Source organism: Pistacia vera, unplaced genomic scaffold, assembly GCF_008641045.1.
Source record: "Pistacia vera cultivar Batoury unplaced genomic scaffold, PisVer_v2 Contig433, whole genome shotgun sequence".
Taxonomy (NCBI): domain Eukaryota; kingdom Viridiplantae; phylum Streptophyta; class Magnoliopsida; order Sapindales; family Anacardiaceae; genus Pistacia; species Pistacia vera.
The window spans coordinates 838,921-861,395 of record NW_022196261.1 but is presented as its reverse complement, the minus strand read 5'-3'; the positions used below and the strand labels follow the sequence as shown (position 1 = coordinate 861,395).

General features: G+C 36.4%; 1 pseudogene; it reads left to right on the top strand.

Annotated features, from left to right (window-relative positions):
• The window catches only part of LOC116143879, a 51,683-nt pseudogene extending 29,482 nt beyond the window's left edge, over positions 1 to 22,201 (top strand).
• Positions 22,202 to 22,475: the final 274 nt, after the last annotated feature.

The following is a 22,475-nucleotide window of genomic DNA, read 5'->3' as shown; positions in this document are numbered from 1 at the left end:
GAGACCATTCTTTCTCATAACGGTTTACATGAGGGTAACTCTACACTCACGAGTTCCCCATCGCACCACCTATTTTCTTTTCTTTTCTGTAGCACTTAATAATCATTTTATCTTCTAGTGCTAGCTCTTTCTTTCTCTTTACTCTAAGAGAATTGGTTCTTTTCTTTATCTCTATTCATAGAGTGTTTCTTTCTCATTTCTCATATTAATTAAACATATGCATATGGATGGCTCATGCCTAAAATCTTTCTCATATGCATTCATGACATGCAAATATGCTATGTTGCATAAAGTAAGGTTCTCTACTTCTACTCATGCTTCTTTTAGACATTTCATCAAACAAAATGTGTGCATACATAAACTCTATTCTAACTTTAATTATGCTTCTTTCTTAATCATCCAAAATAGGAGTTCAACTCCTTTAAAACATCATACAACCTGCAAGGAAAAAATACACTTCAAATAATCTTCTCAAATCCTTCAAATTCTATTCACACTTCTTCCCAACTTTAACAATACCATCCACCCTTCTCATGGTGGAAATTCTTTCTTATAACAACCTTGAATTCATCAACTCATTTTACACATAGAAATTCAAGCATCAAGCACATATCTAAAAATCTCTACACATCATCAATCAAGTAAATCACAACTTAGGTGAATTTACTTACCTTGGACACAAGTAGAATCCACTAAACCTCTCTACTCTTGATGGCTTGACACTTTCTCTTAACCTTCAATACAAAACTTAATAAGGATCCCACTCTTTCAACAAATAAGAAAAATTTGCTTTTAGAGTAAGGATTCTCACCTTTTAGTGCTTAGGATCAACTTGTAACAAATTCTAGTCAAAAGCTCTTCAAAGATCCTTGGAAACTTGAATGAAAAAATTGAGAGAATTAAGGGATGAAAGAGGCGGTGGTGAAGAAACAAAATGAAAGGGTTTCTAAAGCTAACCCTTAATATCACACATTTTTCTCCATTCTTTCCCAAAATACCCTTACTCTCTCTTTGAAATTCCATCTAAGACCTTTCATTCTTTGCAAACACAACCCCAATCAAGCTATTCTCCATGCAATTTCCTTACATTTCACTCTCCACTTTTCCTGCTTAAAAAGGGGTAGAATGGTCATTGAGTCTCAAAAGGAAGAATTCTCAAAAACTCAAGGGGAACATTCAGCCGGGTCTTCGCCGCGGCGAAGCTATTTTCTTCACCCCGGCGAAGTCTCACAGAAGCTACACGGGTTGTAGCACCTCCTCATCACCGCGGCGGCGATTATTCTTCGACCCGGCGAAGACTGTAACCCTAAAATATCTCCAAGTCTTACAAATTTTCAGGGAATCACTCAACCAAACCAAGGCACCTTTTCATCCAAGGATAACCAAACAATAATAACAACATACAGACTCAAATGAGGATAAATCAATAAACATTCAAGCCATTCATCAACTCTTAACTACGTACCTCAAATGGGGTGTTACATGTATTCTGAGTTAGAAGCCCAGGCAAATACTATAACTGTTTGGGATACATTGTATAAGCTATAGGGGGAGTATGTTGAAGCTAATAAAGCTTGATTGCCTATGGGGGCCTCCAATAGTAGGGAATAGAGTTGGAGCTGTTGGTGAGGAGGCAACGGTTAGGGGAGTCGCGAGTTGCGATAATTTTGGCAATTTTCTGGACGTGGTTGAGACTATTGAGCCAAGTAAGTCTGAGCTGGACTATTATTTGGGAGAGGGGTGTCATAAGTGTGTGGGGGATCATGAGTCATTTGATGCTTTATAATGGTGGAAGACAAATTCAACCAAGTACCCTATATTATCTATGATGGCTCGTGAGATACTAGCCATCCTGATCACTACAGTTGCTTCAGAGTCTGCATTCAGTGTCGGGAGTAGGGTTATTGACACTTATTGAGCTTCTTTGTCTCCCAACATGGTGGAAATGCTTTTATGTGGATGTGATAGGTGTCGGCTTAACGGAGTGAAGAAATGGTGCAAAGTAGGTTCCACTGATTATATTTTTAGTGCAATTCAATATTTACAATTACTTTATGTTAACCTAAACTTAATTTTTATTTCAGAAAAAGCAAGACCGCTTGGAGATTATTCTTCCTATCCCGTCAGTTGATGGGAATCAGTAGATTGTTTGATTCCCTGCATGTCATTAGCTATGGCAACAGGATTGTGCAGGTCTGACTTAATTAATTTTTTGTTTGGGTTTGCATATTCATCTTTATGTACTTATGTGCTTCACTTGTTTGTAGGAGTGGGGCAAGAATGGTTTTGGGATGTAGCTGCCCAACATACAGCCATATTTTGTTGAAACATTAGATTTTGATGTTTTGGGATTAAATTTGTATATAGTCCCCATTTTGTTTTGATGAAAGATGAATAAGTAAAGTGAACCAAACAAAAACTTCATAATTTGTTGTAACAGAACCAGTATGGTAAATGGTAAATAGTATGATGAAATGATTTTTGTTGAGATTGAGTTGTTTGCCAAATACATGCAAGTTTAGTTGTTGTGTTTGCCAAATAGGTTGTAGCATTGAAATTGAAAGCTTGGCACCGAATATACATGTAGGTCCCCACCAGTTTCTTTTGAATTTTGCGAGCTTTGTCTAGCCGACTCGAATTTGAGCTCATTTATCAAGCTTGAATTCAAGCTCAAAAAGCCCTACACCCTTAATGAGCTCGAGTCAAGCCAGGCCATGAGAAGCTCGACTGGCTCGGCTCAAACTTGAGCTTGCCAAACCCTTAATTGAGCTTAGCTTGATTAGCCAAAAACTCGACTTGACTCGATAACAACCTTATATGTGTTAACTTTGATTACATTAAAAGAGACAAAACCTTAATTAAATTTCACCTTGGTTACCTAGGCAAAGAAATGACCATACTTATTAGATTGCATAATTCTCTTTTTCTTTTAGGCCAATTTCAATGACGAACTTACAAAACTTTTTGAGTGAGAATAGCTCTGGAAAATAATAATATCATATTTTGATTAACTTTAACATTAATAAATTTATTTAAAGCCTTTTTAATTTCAATAATATATATATTTTTTACATCATATCAATGTTATTGATATATATTAAAAAAAAAAAAAAAAAACTATTTTGATAGTTATTCATTACAATATTTATATTATGTCTTATCATACATAAAACTAATAAGATCAATAATATAAATGTTATAAGTGATTAATATTTATATTTTACGCTTATATTCTTTAGCACAAAATTTCTAAAATAAAAAGAAATAGCAATATTTTAATTTTATTAATTGACATTATACTAATAAGTTATTAATTACACATGTTAACATGTTTCATAATAAATAAAAAAGTAAACGTTACATTGGGCTCAGTGGATGTAGCTGCTCCCACTGGCCCAATGGTAGGTTCATCCTGGTCATCTGGTCTTTCTAGTTTGAGTTAACGACTCACCCAAAAAAAAAAAAAAAAAAAAAAAAAAAAAAGAACTTAATGACACTTTCTCACCATTAGACTTTTAAAATACCTTTTATTACCCAATATTATGTTTCTCTCTAGTTTGGGTGGAAAATACAATGATTTACAGAAGGGAAAAAAAAAAAGACCTCTCTTTTTCTTCTCTTCTTAACCTCTTCCATTGCTGGCAATTGCTACTTACATTGGGGAGTGTCGGCAACCAAAAAATCAATAAAAAAACCACAAATACTACAAATAAACATTCTTCAATCGTCTTTCAACCCAACAAACACAAAAATTGATCAGATCAAACCCAATTAATCGATCGAAACTCGAAAATCCCTAGGGTGAGGGAGCTTTAATCGCTGGCGATTGGTGAGCAAACAGGATCAGAAATGTTGGGGCTTTTGGAGAGAAAGATCCAATGAGTTGATTGGTGGTGACAGGGATGATTGCGGGTAACAAAATCGAGCAGAACAACACGGTTGGTTCGCACGATTCTTGCCCTTTTTCGGCTAATTCTGATGTCAAAAATCCATTTTTAGACCACCCAATCAACTCATCGACCCCTCATCTCCAAAACCCTCAATCTTCCCCATGCCAATTGCACGTTGTTTGCCACTCTTCATCACCTAGGATTTCATTGTTTTTGTGCCGATTCCGCTTGATTCCGGGGGCCAAAATCCAATCTTTCACCACACTTTAAACCTCTGATCTTCCCTCTTCAAAGCCCCTCAAATCCCAGTACTTGATTACTCACCGTTTGTAGATCATGAATCGCCGCCCTCTACCATTCGTTGTCTTCTGGAATTTTATTTTTTGATTTCAGATGCAAAATATTTTTTGATTATTCTGCCTTCACTTATAACAGACTTTTGACTATCTTGCTCTTCCTCAGAATAAACATTATTAACAAAATTGTGCTTTGGGTATTAAAATAGTATTTTAAAAGTCTGAGAGTGGGAAAATGCTATTAAGCTTTTTGTTTGGGTGGGAAAAAGTCATTAACTCTTTTGTTTTAACATTTTAAGAAATTTATTATCCTTTTTATAGAAAGTTTCTGATAATCATATAGAGATATATAATACTTTGCAATAATTCGTTTTATGTTAAGCCATTTTAATGGGTAAATGATTTAAGTTCATACTTTTTGGTATCACGTCATTAAATCTTATTTAATATATGTTTATTAAGTTAACTTTTATATTAATTTATCTGGTAACAAGTTATTTCATACGTGCAAGATTTTGTATATAACTTTTTTGGGGTAAAAAATAATAATTAATTAACAGGAGCAATTAATCATGCATATCTCCAGAATTCTAAATGGAAAGAATGTTTGAACTTTGAAACGGAAAGTGTTAGTTGAATGGGACATAGAAGGGGGTTTTCTTCGGACCAGCGTGAAACTATAAAAGAGCAGCTGCAGAGAAAGGAAAAGTGGGGGACAGAAACACGTGAGGCTCGCTAAATCAATAATACTCATGATACATTTCACAAGGCAGCTTCTAGACTTTGCTGCAACATATTTATCAATCTCGATCATTAAATTAAATAATTGAGGACCACTTGAATATTACTCTGGAGAGTCTGAGTCCCATCGTCTCATTTATTAACTTCACATGCTGCTCTTGCATTCGCTATCTCCCTCCAGACTTGGTTGGTGCCTTTACATCCACCGCAACCTTGGAATAAATGCGATAGTTGAGGATTTGAGATGCAAATTAAAGATGGTCATAAATGAGAATACCTACACAAACATATTCTTAAATACAGATTGTGATCACTCAGTTCACTGTTTTTTCTGTTTCCGCAAATTTTAGAATTATATCAGATTCTCACGCTTTACATTGTTTTTTACTTTGAATAATATTTGTATATACAAATTTAAAAAAAAAAAAAATTAGCGTTTTATGTTTTTTTTTTTTTGGGAAATAGTAAAAAAGCTTTGGCATTTTATTTAAAAATTTAAAATTTAAATAAAAAATTATTTGTTCTCTTTCTTTCTTTCTTTCTTTATATTTTCTCTTTTCTCTCTTTAAACAAAAAAAAAAAAAAAATTCATTTAAATGAAGATTTTTAACACTAAATTATAAATGGTAAGAAAACATTGACATGTTTAAGACAAGTTTTCGAAACTCACAAAGCAAGTGGTACTTCGAGGAATATTATCAGTTGCGTAGATGATAAATTTCATAGCTTTTATTTAATCTTTATATTTTTAGACAATCATGTCAAACACGTTTTTATTTTTCATGTTTTCAAATATTATTTTCAGACAAACATGTCAAACATATTTTTATTTTTTGTATTTTCTAATATCTTTTATATTTTAAAAAATATAGAAAATGGATACAAAAAAATTCATAAAAGAAGTGTTTTGTTGGGAGTAGTAGCGGATCCAAGAATTTCTTTTAGGGTGGGCCAAAATAAAAATTTATTATACATTACTATTTTTATCCACTAATATTTTGGTTAGGGTGGGCCAAAATATATAAATTATACATATTAATATTAAAAAAAAAGAATTTGAGGATGGGCCATGGCCCACCCAAAAAGTGGCTGGATCCGCCACTGGTTGGGAGTGTTTATGATGCTTAGAGACTGTATTGATAAAAATAACAAAATGCTCCTTAGGTTTTAGAAATAATAGAAATTTTTATGCCACTAAATTAGATGTTAAAACAAATAGAAGGAGGGTATTTGGTAATATTTATTAGCTTATAACAATACAAATTTCAAAAATTCACTAATAGTTTACAAAAGACAGGGGAATTTTTTTTATTTCAAACAACTTAGGAGGATATTCTTATTATATCATACCTGATATGGTTCTACTTTCTACTCTATTCAAAAATCATACACTAAAATGAATTTTCAAAAAAATATAAATTGTTCCAATAACTTTTGAGATATCAATAATTAATTCCAACAAAGAAAGGAATAAATAATAAAGAAATGAAAATAAAAACCGAATTATGATTATGTACATGTGCATTAAAGCTTACTAACGAACTTTTTTTTTTAATTATAGCAATAGTTTGATGAAATTAAAAAAAAAAAAAAAAAAAAAGGAGTGTAATATACAAATAAAAAATTAAAAGCTAAGAATACAAAATATTTTGAAAGTGGAATAAGACAGGCTTATTGTCCCTCACCTCCCTTGAGGTTTGGGATTTGAACACTGATACCCCACATGTAAAAACTATTGTTCCTCACCTCCCCTCACATTTCTTTAATCCTCTCAGACCTCCCCTCTCCTCCGTGAAGTAATAGTACAAAACAATTGACCAAGACTAATTTCGTAAGTAAAGGAGAAAAAAAAAAAAAAAAAAATAAGCGCAAAGAAAGAAAAGAGACAGAGTACAGTTTGAAGGCAAAGAAGCGAAATTTTGAAGACAAAGAATTAAAAATAGTATCTTTTGGTTCATCTCCTACAGTTGGGATACACCCATATATATCACCAAAAGCCAAACTCATATTCTTCACCATCACATAAACAATATGTGTTGAGATATGTGGCTCGTTTTCCTAATTTTTTCCTTGTAAATTTGTTATCTCTTTAAGAAGTTATTTTAAAGAGGAAGACAAATGTTTTAAGGATGTGAATCCTATTAGGGATAGAATTTTGAGTCTTATTAAAATAGAGTAAGATTCCTATGAAGAACAGAATATCGCATGTATCACCTATAAATATAGGGTTAAGAACTAGATCAAGGATATGGGAGGATGTGAGAAGGTAGAGTATTTGATGTAAAAGATATGAATAATACTTTGCGTACTAACGGATTTTACTAACCAGTATACTAACCTTTGTTAAAATCACACATAGTATCCGTACTATGCGTTTGATACCTGTACTATGGTTAGTAAAATCCGTTAGTACGCATAGCATTACCCAAAAGATATTAATCACTATGGATTGAGTGCTAATAGAAACTAGGATTATTTATGCTTTAGAAACTGGGTTGAGCATGATTAGAAACTAGGATTGTTTCCGCTTTGTTATTTATGTGTTGGGTTTATGGTGTTATGTATTCTTGTATATTGTATTTATGAAATTATAGTGGATTTCTCTCATCCGTAGATGTAAGCAAGTTATACTAAACCTGTAAATATCATGTCTCTTTGGAGCCGTTTGGATCGGGGATATAAAAGATAACGGCAGTAATCTTTGTTAATTTTACAATATTCCTGTATTTAGATTGCAAATAATAAAATATTACGGTAATTTTTTATTGCAAATAGTGTTTACTGTTGGTAATGTGGGGGTAATCTTATTACCTTGTTAGGGGGTGTTATTAAAACATTACCGCGGTTATTTGATTTTTCAACCCATTTTGCCCTTAATTAAATACCATTTCGGACGCAATTGCCCTCAAATGTCTACCAAATAACAATTAGCCCAGCACCCTATATTTGAGAAATTAGCTAAAACATCCCAGCCACAAAAAAGTTTAAAGTTAAAAAAATACCTCCAGCCACCCAAGACCACCACCGGCCGTGACTCACCACCGCTAGCCGCCTGCTTCAGTCGCCGTAATGGTGCACAACCGATGGGATCTCGCCAGTCTTGCACCAATAAGGCCTTGGAAATGACTAGATCTAACATTTCTATTGTCATTTCCGGCTTTGCCAATGCACGACCAGCCATATACGGCCAGTCGTGCTCCATTCCGCTGACTATCGGCGGTGGTCGGCAGTGGTGGCTAGCTGCCTACAGTGGCTTAAGGGTGGGTGGGGGTGATTTTGCTACAAATTAAAGTTTTATATGGCTGGGGTGTTTTAGCAAAATTTGAAATGCAGGGGGTTAAAAGAAATGATTCAAAAAATAATAATAAAAAATACTATTATATTAATATTTAAAAATGAAGGCACTTTAGTACTTTATATAGCATACCCAGCCATTTATCCTCCCAACCAAACATATTATTCACCAATTTTTTCAAGCCAACCAAATACATTTTCTAAACATTCCTACTAATCTTTAAGGTGATCTTTCTTTTAGTTAATATAATATACTCCTATAATAAAACATTATATGATCCAAACGCCCCTTTGTGTGGTATTATTTATGTTCATATGTTATTCATCTCTATGGACATTTGTTAATTAGAACCCAACACTACAAACAATTCTCAAATGCAAGACAAGGCACTACCAACAAACATTGAATCCTTTCCACCAATTTTAATTCCACTATGTAACACCTTAGCTTCAATTATTTTTAAATTGAAGTAGTTGAGCTCCATTTTTTAAACCCAACGGATACACTCCATTCTGCGATTCATGCTCATTACATGATTGACTACACAATATACCAACCATAGGTGGCATTTTCCTTTTCAACAACACCATTTTTCTTCTAATTTCACCTACTATTTAGATTATTAAATGGGCACAAAAGTAGAAAAAAAAAAAAAACCAAAGGTGCTGTGTGTGATTTTTCTAGAAAGTTTGTAGACCTCAGAAGCTTGCAGAGATGTAGTTCGACCCAGAATCAACTCAACCCAAGAACAAGCTCAACCTAGAATCTATACAGTCTAGAGTAACCTCGATCCAGTTGAAAGCTCGTCACAGTGACCAATCCTAACAACTGTTCGACAGATCAAAGATAAGCTTCAATCTCAAATATTTCGAAAGGGATAAGATCAACACCTTTGGCAGCGCAATCTGAACTCTCAATCATGAAGATCACAGGATTGCATACCAAATCTGATCGCAATCTCGAACTTATCTCTCTTTCCTTTTACTAAAACTTGTATAAATATCTCCTCAAACTATGAGAAAAGGGTTAGCAATTTGTTCTAGGCATTATATTTATTCCTCTTGTAAGCTCTCTAATGCAATAAGGGAACAATGGACGTAGGCTTAAGTTCTAACTTGCCGGACCATTTTAAAAATTGTTTGTGTTCTTTACTTTAACGCACTTTCATATTGCATTGCTAATTTTTATTAAATCACGCACACATTGTTTCCGATTTTTTCAAGGCCAATCAGATCTCTTTGGTTGCTACGAGTTTTCGTATCAACATTTTGACTCTAGAATGAGGGCCCTCGACTAGCTCTCCTATTTTTGGCAAAGATAGTCAATTTCAATGAACAACTGATCACCTGAAATCCCCAATGACTCGTACGAGATCCAAGGCAACCACCAGAAACAATGACAATGTGGAAGCCACTCACCAAGAGGTGAATTAGATCGCTGCTCATGGCCGACCACCAATACCACCAGCGTAGTAGGACATCAATTAGCTAGGGGTAGGGACCTCTAACCTAGAAAATGGCCAGTTGATGGAAATGATAAGGTCGCTATTTGTATAGGTGGTGCAATAGAATGTGGCAGAGTTGAGGAACAAGCAACAAGTCAACCAGAACCTCAATCAGCCACACTTCACATAGCCTACTCCCAACAAGCTAAATAACTCAGCTGGCAACCAATATGGCTCGTCAACAACAAGGAGCGATTGTCATCCCCGATGAGAACGGGCACATTTCGCTCACGAGGGTGGATCCTAGGAACAAGCCAATCTTGGAAGGCGACTAGGCAAGCAGCCTAAGGGGGAGAATGAAAACCGTGGTCGGTAGAGGGATTCTCGTCCTAAGCGACGAAATGCCAAGGAAATGTATTGTAGATTCCACAAGGATATCGGGCACAACACCTAACAATTGCAAAGCTTTAAAAGATGCAATCAAAGACCTCATAAAGAGGGGTCATTTGAAAGAGTTTTTCAAAGAAAACCAAGCTTGCAACAAGCAGAATGACTAGAGCGAACAACCTCCACCACCCTCACCAGTCAATGACGTCATGGTAAGAATGATCTACGGGGGGCTTGAGTTGCAGGCAACTCTAGTCATGCTCACAAGCAATATGCGCGAGAAGCTAGGACAGACTCAGTTACCCAAGTACTGAGTTACGAAGCAAGGCCGCCAAAGCAATCCAAGACAAAGGTGAAGTAATAGGCTTAACAAAAGAAAAAGGCGACCTGGTACCTTGCCATAATCATGATGTGATCGTAATTACGGTAAGGATTGGTAACAATAGGGTTTACTGGATAACGGTAGACAATGGCAATGCATTCAATGCCATCTTCTTGGGAGCTTTCCGAGAAATGAGGTTCACTAAGTAAGATTTGAAAAAATGCCTATCACCATTGTATGGGTTCACCGGAGATAGCCTAGTTTCCAAAGGGACAATAGACATGCCCGTGACTCTTGGGGAAGAGCCATAGATAATGATAATCTTGGCAAAGTTCTTGGTGGTTGACTGCCCAACCACCTATAATGTTATATTGGGAAGACTGCTTCTGGACGACTTGAATGTAGTTTCCTCGATTTGATGCCAGGCGATGAAGTTCCCCACTCTAGGTGGAATTAAAGTGGTAAAGAACTGCCACAAAGATTCCAAGCAGTGTTATAACAAAGCATTGATCGTAGCTAAAAAATGGTCACTTCCGAAGACCATGGTTATTACAGACACAGAGCCTAAGCTCTAGCCCTGGACAATTGATCTTCGCATCCATAAAGAGGAACCGGCACCTAGGCCAACTGAAGAGCCACACAAGGTTCTTGTCAGCGAGAAAGATCTAACTCGTATTCTGAAGATCGGAAATAATCTGGATAGTGAGTTGGCAGATAGGTTGGTGGGGTTCTTAAAAAAAACCTCGATGTGTTTGCTTGGGTGCATGCAAGCATGGTAGGGATCAGCCCCGAGATGATAAGCCACCATTTGAACGTTTGCCCAAAAGCCCAACCAATTAGGCAAAAAAGAAGGTCGATGGATTCCGAGCAATCTCAAGCACTCAAGGATGAAGTTGATAAACTCCTGAATATTAACTTCATCAGGGAAGTAAAACATCCAGATTGGCTCGCCAACCCTATATTAGTGAAGAAATCAAATGGTAAGTGGTGGACTTGTGTTGATTTCACAGATCTCAATAAAACATGTCCCAAAGACAGCTTTCCGCTACCCCAGATTGACAAACTAGTAGGTGCGACAATAAGGAACGCACTATTGAGCTTCATGGATGCGTACTCAGGATACAACCAAATCCCAATGTACTAGCTTGATGAGGAACACACCTATTTTATTATTGAATGGGGGATCTATTGTACAAGGTTATGTCATTTAGACTAAAGAATGCTAGGGTGACTTACCAATGCTTAGTGAATAAAATGTTCGCTGAGCAAATCGGCGAAACCATGGAGGTGTACATAAACCACATGCTCGTTAAATCAAAGGTTACAAAGAATCACATCGATCACCTAGGGGAGATGTTCAGTATCCTCAGAAAATACCGAATGCGACTGAATCTTCTAAAGTGTGCTTTCAGAGTTGGCTCGGGAAAGTTCTTGGGATTCTTAGTAAACCAGGGAGGCATTGAGACCAACCTAGATAAAATTCAGGCCTCATTAAACATGCAAAGTCCAACCAAGACAAAGCAAGTTCATAGCTTGATACGGTGAGTTGCCGCACAACAGGTTTGTTTCCTGAGCAACTGATAGATGCTTGCAATTTTTGAAGACCCTGAAAGGCAATAAGCGTTTCAAGTCAATAGAAGAGTGCGAGAAAGCATTCCAAGAATTGAAGAGGCACCTAGGGAAACCTCCACTACTATCAAAGCTCGTCCCAAGCAAGCCCCTCCTGCTATATCTCTTGGTCTCACATTTCGCAAATCAGTGCGGCTTTAATATGCGAGGAAGAGGGAGTTCAGTGGCTCATTTACTATTTGAGCAAGCGGTTGCTTGATGTTGAAACGAGGTACCCAGAGATAGAGAAGCTCGCTTTTGCACCTTGTGGTGGCCAAGAAGTTGCGACCATATTTTCAAGTGCATACTGTGCATGTGCTAACTAACCATATTTTCAAGTGCATACTGTGCATGTGCTAACTAATTTCCCACTCAAAAAGTGATGCAGAAGCTTGAGGCATCAGGGAGATTGATTCGGTGGACAATGGAGTTGAGCCAATAAGACATCAAGTATTTCTCGCAAACTACAATCAAAGGTCAAGAATTGGTCGACTTTATCTCAGAATACTCCTACCAACCCAAAGGGGATTTAAGCTCGCCTGAAGCGAGCACTTTTGCTAGAAGCAGTTTTGTAAAAGAACAACTTGACAATTAGACAGTGGACTTTGTATCTGGACGGGTCCTCCAATGAAAAAGGATTAGGGGGCAGGGCTCTTGCTCGAAGGTCTCGAGAGGGATCCAATTCAGGTTGCAGTTAGATTCGGTTTTTCACCTCAAATAATGAAGCAGAGTATGAGGCTTGCTCGCTGGAATTCGCCAATCCAAAGAGATTGGGGCAGAATCAATCAGGGTTTTCAGTGACTCCCAGCTTGTCGTACATCAGATCTCCAAGAAATACCAAGCTAAGGAAGAGAGAATGGCATCCTATCTTTAGAAGGTAAAATCCGAGCTTGAGCCTTTCAAGAGGTATATAGTGCAGCAAATTCCCAGGGAACATAATTCAATGGCCAATCTTTTAGCTCTCCTGGCCTCAGCAATGAGTAAGGAAGCTATAAACTCTGTTCCAGTCAAGTTTCTACCAAGTCCCGGCATCCTCGTATCAGAAGACGCAATAATGGCAATAGGGTAGAGGTATAGCTAGATGGATTCAATCATTGCCTACTTGAAAGACAGAATAGTCCTCGAAGAGATAAATGAGGCCAGAACCCTCCGAGCAAAGTAAACTCGCTTCACCTTTATTAATGAGAAGTTGTACAAGTGAGGTTTCAACACTTCATTCTTGCGGTGTGTTGACCATGAAAAGGCATACTATATCCTGAGAGAAATCCACAAGGGGATCTATGGAAATCACTCTAGAGGGCGATCTTTGGCATACAAAGTACTTCAACAAGGATACTATTGGCCAACAGTTCATGAGGATGCAACCGATTTTGTTCGAAAATGTGATAAATGTCAGAGGTTTGCCGACATTCCGCGAGCTCCACCCCAAGAGCTAAATACTTTGACAAGCTCATGGTCATTTGCAATATGGGGAATTGATTTGATAGGCCTGCTACGTCAGGAAAAAGAGGGAGTGAAATTTGCAGTAGTTGTAGTCGACTATTTCACTAAGTTGGCAGAAGCCAAGCCTTTGGCGACAATAATGTTGAACAAGCTGAAGGACTTTGTTTACAAAAGTATTATCTGTAGGATCGGAATCCCGCACACCATTATCACTGACAATGGAAAGCAATTCGATTGTGAGGACTTCCAATTGTTTTGGCTCAACATAAAGAAAAGTTTCTTGGTCGTTTATCGACCTCAAGCCAATAGACAGGTCGAAACGGTAAACAAAGTGATCAAGCACATTATGAAGAAAAAACTTGACTCTTTCAAAGGGAGATGGTCGGACGAGCTACCCAAAGTCTTATGGTCATACAGAACCATGACTAGAAGCTCGATAGACGAGACCCCATTCTCACTCGCTTATGGGTGTGAGGCAATGGCCTCGGCTGAAGTTGGAGTAAGTTCATTGCAGAGAGAAATCTTTGACAAATATAGCAATGAAGAGCTCTTAAGCTTAAAGTTAGACCTAGTTAAGGAGCATCGAACTAAATCCCAACTAAGCATAGCCTCATATCAACAACAAGTGAAAAAATACTTCGAATTGAAATTCAAAAACATAAATTTTGAGGTTGGGGAGCTGGTCCTAAAAAAAGTTGTTCCCGGAGCAAAAGATGTGAACTTGGGGGCACTTGGGCCCAAATGGGAAGATCCTTTCAGGATCTTAGAGAAGCTCGCATCAAGAACCTTTCAACTGGAGTATTTAAATGGCATAGCTATCTTGCGAGCATGGAACGCCAAACATCTACCGATGTATTATAAATGAGTAGCTCGGGTCTAGTTTGTTAATTTCAAGTTTCTGATTTTAATTGTTAGGGTAAGTTGTAAGGCCGTTTATGGTTGATATATTTTCAATAAATAACAAGTATTATTCAATATGTTATTTTGTATTTTAAGTGTTCATTGAGATCGCAATTAGAATGGTTACTGTTGAAAAAACTTGAAGTTTGAAGCTAGAAAAGCGGCCTAGTTGTATAGCTAAGCCATAATTCGAGCTCAAGGGTGTATTCGTCAACTAATGAAAAAGAAACTCAGATAACAACTAAGAAAAGCATGTCAATGAGAAAGTAAAAAATAACTTGTCGACTAAGACTTGAGACAGGTAACTAACCCTAACTCGATGTCATCACAAGAAAGACTCCCAAGAGTTCGGTGAAAAGTTCTTAGAACATAACTTAAGAGCAAAGTTCGACTTTATTAATTAGTTTGGTTAGACGGACTTCTATGACTTCGCAAAGGAATTATAAATAGCAATAGAGAAAAACCAAAGAATATACTTGCAAAAAATTCCCTTCATTAATTGTTTAATAAACCTCAGACGCTCACAGAGATGTAGTTTGACCTAGAATTAACTCGACCTAAGAACAAGCTCAACCCAGATCAGTACAATCCAGAGTAACCTCGATCCAGTTGAAGCTTGTCACCACGACCAATCCTAACAGTTGTTCAACAGATCAAAGATAAGCTTCAATTGTAGATATTTCGGAAGGGATAAGATCAACACCGTTGGCGGCACAATCTCAATGCTCAATCACGAAGATCACAAGATTGCATACCAAATCTGATCACAATCTCGAACTTATCTCTCTTTCCTTTTACTAAAACTTGTATAAATACCTCCTCAAACTATGAGAAAAGGGTTAGCAATTTGTTCTAGGCATTATATTTATTTCTCTTGTAAGCTCTATAACGCAATAAGGGAACAATGGACATAGGCTTAAGTTCTAACTTGCCGAACCATTTTAAAAATTGTTTGTGTTCTTTACTTTAACACACTTTCATATTGCATTGCTGATTTTCATTAAATCACACACACATCGGTTCCGATTCCATCAAGGTCAATCGAATCTGTCTGGTTGCTACAAGTTTTCGTATCAACAAAAGGAAAGAGAGAAAGCAATTGATAATGGACAAAATATTTAAGGTGTATGAATGGGAGAGATGAGGACCTTGTAAGTTTGTGATTGTGTTTTTCTTGTTAATGAATAAGGATGGATACAAGAAAACTCTTATATTTTGGGAGAGAAGAATCAAGAAAAATAAAGGGAATGGGCAAAATAAGGGTAACACTGAAATTTTAGTTTTTTTGTTAATGGTTTTTTTGTTAGTAAATGAAGGATAAGAGAGGTGCTATTAATTTAATGAAAATTGGGGGTGGGGGGTGGAGCAGTAGGGAGGTCAGGGAGGTTATGGACAATATTTTTATACATCTAGGATGGCACTGATTATATCCCAAACTTCAAGGGAGGTGAGGGATAGTAATCCAATAAGAAAATATATAAAGGGAATTAATTTTTTAATGGGGCACAATGCAATTAGATTTGGTTGAATGAGTAACCATGCCATTTAGTCAGTAAAGTTGGCTTTTTATAGGAATCCCCACAAATGGTGCCAACTGTTAATGCAAGATTTTGCACCAAACATGGAATCCCCAAAAAACCCTTTGTAAGGTTGACTTTTAGTTTATTGGTGTGGTTTGACAAACTTCGGAAATTGCCTTTGCCATAGAGTCAAAGAAACACTACAACGGAGGAAACGTAGGTCAACGGTGCACCGTCAACTTTGCTAACGTTGGCACTCCGACACATAAGTCAATTGAGTATTTCAGACGAAAATAAGTAGTAAGTGAGTTTATGGCTTAATTGAGAAGGCTTAAAGTGAATAAAACCTAGTGTGGTTGTCCTTTATATAGATGAAGGAGATTGACTTGGATTGAGTTTCCTCAATGATGTAGGAGTCCTTACATGGTACGGGATTAGCATGATAAAGTAGTGGGGTGAGGATTTCTCTATTTAGGAGATAATCCAGGAGAATTTTTTATCATCATATTTCCTTATCATAATCGCTTAATATATATATCTCATTATAATATAACTATTATAATGCTAGGGAAATATATGTTTGTTGAGCCTTCATGTGTTTTGATGTGCCAAAACAAATCAAAGAGTTTATTGGTTTTTAACAAACATGCAAAGTATAATAAGAGTCATAACTACACAAAAAGGCAATTTTCCCATTTGGTCTAACCGTGCAGGAAGAAAGAACAACCGTCCTAGTTTCATAGAGTTTCTGTAACACCCTACTTGAGGTATGTAGCTAATGTTTCTTATTTTGCTCTATTTGGTCGGTTTATTATTAATATGTTTTGGTTGGCCCTGTTGAATGGAGATATTGGTGTGGTTGAGTGTTTGCCCTGGAAATTATGAAGAATTGGCGAAATTTTGGGGTTACAGGCTTCGCTGGGGTGAGAAGAAGATTCGCACAGCAAAGGTGTTTTATCCCGCGGTGAGCTACTGGAGTGTTTCGCCACGGCGACGAGTCGGCTGAAAAATTTATGGAAGTTTAGATATTTTCTTCCCTAAGTAATTTGACCATTCTACCCCTATTTATTGGGAAAAGTGGGGAGTAAATGTAAGAAAATTTATTGAAAATATGTTGGTGGGGGTGATTGTTGATGATTAAAGGATATAGATGGAATTCCCAAGGAAGAGTAAGGGCATATGGGAATGCTTGCCCATAGTTAGTTAAAAGGATTTAAGTCATTGCAAACCTTCTTCTTCTTCTTCACCGCCATCTCCTTTCCTATTTCCTCTCAACTCCTCTTTTATTAGTTCAAGGTTTTTAGAGGGCTTTTTGGAGTGATTGGAGTAGAAAATCAAGCTAAGGCATCCTAAGGTAAGGATTCTGCTTTGGATGTGAGGCTTTGTGTATATTTGTATATTAAGTTGTATAGTTTTATTGTTTAAAGGGTAGAGAAAAGTCAAGCAAGCAAGGAAAATAAAGTACTAGTGAGAGTTCTCCATTACAGGTAAGTAAATCCCCACCCAAGTTGATTTGAGATCTTACTTGAGTAGAGATTTAATGCTATGTATGCATTGATGTGCTGTTATATGCTATGAAATTGAGATTAATTATCCATGTTGTGATTGAATACACTTCATTTAAAGAAGTGTTATATTTGATGAGAAATGTAGTTGAGATAAGGTTTGGAAATTTGAATAAGGTTTGGAAGGTTTTGAGTAAACCTTTTTAGAAGTGTTATTCCTTGGCAGGATTTATAGCTATGTGAAGGAGTTTCTCCCATTTGGGATGGTTAGAGAAGAAATAGAGCTTTGTTATAGAAAGTATTTATATGCCTTGAGTTGTTTGATGAAATGCCTAAAAGAGTTTGAGTATAGTAGCAAGCTTAAATTCTTGCAATATTACATGTTGGCATCTCATAAGTGCACTAGGGGAAATGAACCATCCATCATTCTTTGCATTGAGGAGTGACTTAAGAAAGAGTAGAAAACTTTGTGAATGAACTACTCTAAGAGAAGAGAATGGAAGTGCTAGTGCTAGTGCTAGAGTACAGTAGAGAGAAGAGCACTAAAAACGGGTATTGCTTTGTGATCTCCACCCGTGCTATGGAAAATGGGTTGATGCTTTGTGATCTCCACATAGAGCTATGAGGAAACGGGTTGACGCTTGTGATCTCCACCCGATAGTTATGAGAAATGGGTTGATGCTTTGTGTATCTCCACCCAAAGTCACGAAGAGTGGTGGTACTGTGTGAACTCCCCCCGCCGTGCCTCCGGCAAGATAAGGTCATGACATTTTAGAGGTTAATAAAAAGAAAGTTGTGTAGAGAAACAGAAATAGTGTAAGGAAAGAATTAAGAGAATAGTTACGGGGATAGACAAGTAGAGGACTTACTTACTGAACATTATTTTGTGCTCACTCATTATTTTCCTTGTGGTTGCGGATCTAGGTGATGTTGCAGTCCGTTGGGCGTCGGCAAGCGAGGAGCAATAGCCACACTGTCCCCTGTTTTGATTGGCATTTTGTAAATGATACTCTTTTGTACAAGAATGTATACATAATACAAGAAAATTTTGGGCCCAGCAGTTATACAGTTTCCTAATGAAAGTTCCTCACAGCACGACCACGTTCCATATGATCATGCATTCTTCTGCCCAAAATGATGTGAAGCCGCTCACAGTGGTATTATAAGCTGCAGACTGTTCTGACCAATTGAAAAGTCAAAGTACCAAAATTCAAATTTTTTCGCGCCTTTTGACAATCTTGAAGAACAAGCCTTGAAGATCAAGTTGAAGTTCAAGTATTTCAGCGGACGATCATGTTGCATAACCATTCCCACTCAAAAGATTGTTCTTGGCATAATGTCAACGTTTCAGGAAGTCGTGCATCCTTATGGAATTTTATGGATTTTCAAGGAGCCATGATCGACCGTTCCTCATGGTGGAATAACCGTTTGCAGTGGTGGAACGACCGTATGCGATGGAATGATCATTCCATAACCCTAGAGATGAGCAAAGTATATGTTATGTTGGGAACGTCCGTTCATGATGGTGGAACGCCCGTTCTCTGGTACTGCAGCTTTCTCATTTGCATTAAATGTAGCAACGACTCTTTACTTCAAGGGAGAGACAAGTAATAAATAAAGTGTTTTATTGCAAAGAAAGACAAAGAGAATATCAGAGAAACAAAAGTCTTAAAAAAACATATCACATAATACTTTGAGCTAAAAATTCAAATCCTTATTACTCTCTTGTATCATATTGAAAACCTTTGAAGCATTGCTCTTACTGTGTGTTTTAAGCCTGTTTAAGAGGCAATTATTCACAAGCTTTATTTCAACCATCTGTAGGCGAAATCCTGTAATTCTAGAGGTGAAATCCTATCAAACTATTGTAGAGGTAAAATCCTATCAAATTAGTGTAAAAGGCGAAATCTGATTCTAGTAAAACTTTAAGGCGGTTGCCTTGAAGAAGTGTAGACAGAACATACGGATATAGCTCCGAATACTATAACCTCTGAGCATTTCTTCTCTCTCAACTCATTTATTTTCCTTGCATATTACTGAAAATTATTGTCACTTGTTCATATTTATTGCTCTCTTATTTATTGTTCACCATTGTTTATCTTTGTTGATCATTCTCATTCTCATTCATTGCTTATCATTGTTGTTGTTTTAAGTCCCCCTCTAGGAATTTGTCATATAGGGTTTTATGTATTAATTTAATATATGCTTGAAATATTCTCCGGGGTGAATAGTTTGATTAACCCTTGCTAATATCGGCACTACAACTTAGTAAAAACATAGACACACACTTCACAAGAAATATTATGATGTATATAAATAATGGGCATGTTAATGTAGTATTAAATAGGGTATTAAGCAATTTCCCTAGTTATTACTATAATGACTTTTTTTTTACCAAAATATATAATGACTAATATAATAATAAATAAAAATTTATGTCATTCAATAATATAAATTAAGGGTATTATATATTATCTAGAGGATACTTTTTTCAAAATTACACATTAGAGACCACAATTTTAAGAAGCTGACGATTAGTGACACTTTTTAAGTAAAATTCACAATTGGAGGATGCTTAACAATAAAAACACAATTGACATTAACCTTGCTAAGGATTTTATTGTGTATAAAAATGTACCTTTCATTTCATTGACATTCATTGACAAAAACTTTTTATTATTTTTTTTCATCTTAGTTTTGAATTTTTTTAAATATTTTTTTTATTTTTTTAACTTACATAATTATACATATGTTATTTATTTATTATTATTACTTTAAAAATGACATCATAATGATAATATGAATGAGTATTTAAGTAATTTTAGGAAATTAAGTTAAATGTTGACGGTGATTTACCGTTAACTGACATGTGGTTGCGAATTTTTTTTTGAAAAAAAAGTCCTTTGACAATCAAGTTCTGAAAATGGTTATGGCATCCTCTAATTATACCCATTTTTAAGAATGTCGTCGCTAAAATGAAATAAAATTACACTATTTATATATTTTGAATATTGGATATAGTTGAATGAAATAAATTACTATTTATATAATTGGAATATTGGATATAGTTGAATGCTGTTTGATACTGACAAGTGATATCCCGCGTATGAATAGTGTATTGCACTTCATCTTCATAACAGCGCGTGGTATTACTTAATCACTTTTACCAACGTTACTCTGATTCTGAACATGATTACAAGACGACGAGTTAAAGACCTTTGAACATGAGATGGATTAGATTCACAATATCCAACACTGCACACTTGCACAGATAGGCAAACTACTCCACGTATAATTATATATGTGTCATTTGTAAAATTATTACAAGACAACATGGCTCCTTCCTCCTCATCTTCTCCCTCTTCTTCCTCCAAATCCCCTCCCCCCCCTCTCCTCACCACTCCCCACATTTCACCCCGTAAGTTCTCTCTTTATTTCTCAAGAAACTAACATAATCCATGCATTTTATATAGAAGTCTTTTAACATTATTCCTATTCTCATTATGAATTTGTTTCTTGACTGCAGATTCAAGAATGTGAAAGAGAAGAGCAACTTTCAAAGCACAGCGATGGAGTGACGTATAAGCACCCACCCAACACCTCTTCATCATCCAAGTGACAAAATCTACAAATCTAGCACCAGAAACGGCACGAGTCTTGTGAAGAAGAAGATGGTTCTTCTGTTTCTTGCAACAAGTGCAGGCCGCACTCTCGTGATCAGAAGATTTCTGTGGTTCCTTTAGATAACGGAAACACCAATGCTAGTACTGTAAACAAAACTCATCCTTCATTGCTAGCCCAAATGCTATCTTCAAATCAATTTTTCAATCTTTAGGAAGAAAGAGTCCGAAATCAAAGAACACGTCGATTGCCAGAAGGAGGCAATGGAAAATCGCTGTCGCAGAGCTTTCAAATAAGCTCATTCAAGCTACAAGAAAGAGAGATGAAGCATTGTCGGAAGCTTCCAGACTCAAGTACTCAATGGCTGACTAGAGAAGAAGCTTAACAACTTGAAGTTTATTGCCACAATTTGAAGTCTGGACTCGAAGAATGTAGCGGCAATTCGCCCTATAAATTTGAAAAGAGTTGCAACAGTACTATCCATAAAATTAAGAATCATGATTTCCTGGTTGGTAATGGTAAAGTTACAGAGCATTTTTTATTTTGTATCTGAAGCTCGCTCGACAGTTCGGCTTTTTAGCAGATCGCTTACTATGCTACTTAGGCACATGGGAACAAAATGTACGAGAGAATATCAGTGCTTCTTCAACCTTATGATATAAGGATTTCCTTCTCTAAGAACCCAAAGAGTCTGGTTTTTCATCTTGAAGCTTTGATGAATAAAGCCTTTTTTGAAGATTTTGAATCAACTGGGTTTCAAAAAAATGCTATAAATCAAATCCTGACCACCCGATAGATCGATAAGCTAATTTTGCGTCGTTTCATGTTCTAAAGAGTTGACATGGGAGGAGGTTTTGAGTAAGGGACAAGGCATTTCAGTGAGGATTTCAGTAGGTTTTGGTGACAGGAAATGAGCGATATGTGTCCATGTTGGGGTGAAATAGAGCTTGGCCTGAGTCATTATTGCAGGCTTTCTTTAATGATCAAAAGGTGTTGTTAGTGCACCTTTTGGCCAACTCAGTTCACCCGGGGTTGCCAATCTTCAGGGTGGATAAAGGGGTGAGGTTCGATTCTGTTTACATGGAGGATATGGTGGAGATAGGGCCTCGAAATTTGTTCCAACTTGGTTCGGATCATGGTTGCACCTGGTTTTCTATGTCTTTGGCAACGTGGTCAAGTGCAAGGTACTATGCAGGTACGACATAACAATAATAGTGTTAGTAAGATAAGGGTTTAACCTTATCTCTTTAGAGTTTGATTTATTCTAGAATTGTTAAGTTGAAATTTTCCTTTGTTTAGACATACTTTTTGCTGCGAATGTTATTTGTTCATCAAGGTGGATATGTGTAATGACTCCTCATTGGTGCTATGACTGGTGTTCTGGTTAGTGTTGGGGACTTTTGGTCAAAGTAAGAATGGCATTTTTTTCTTGGTTGTCTTCTTTTGTGTTTCACAGTTTTGTCTATTTTGATAATTTATTATATTTCACTACTGGTCCCATAC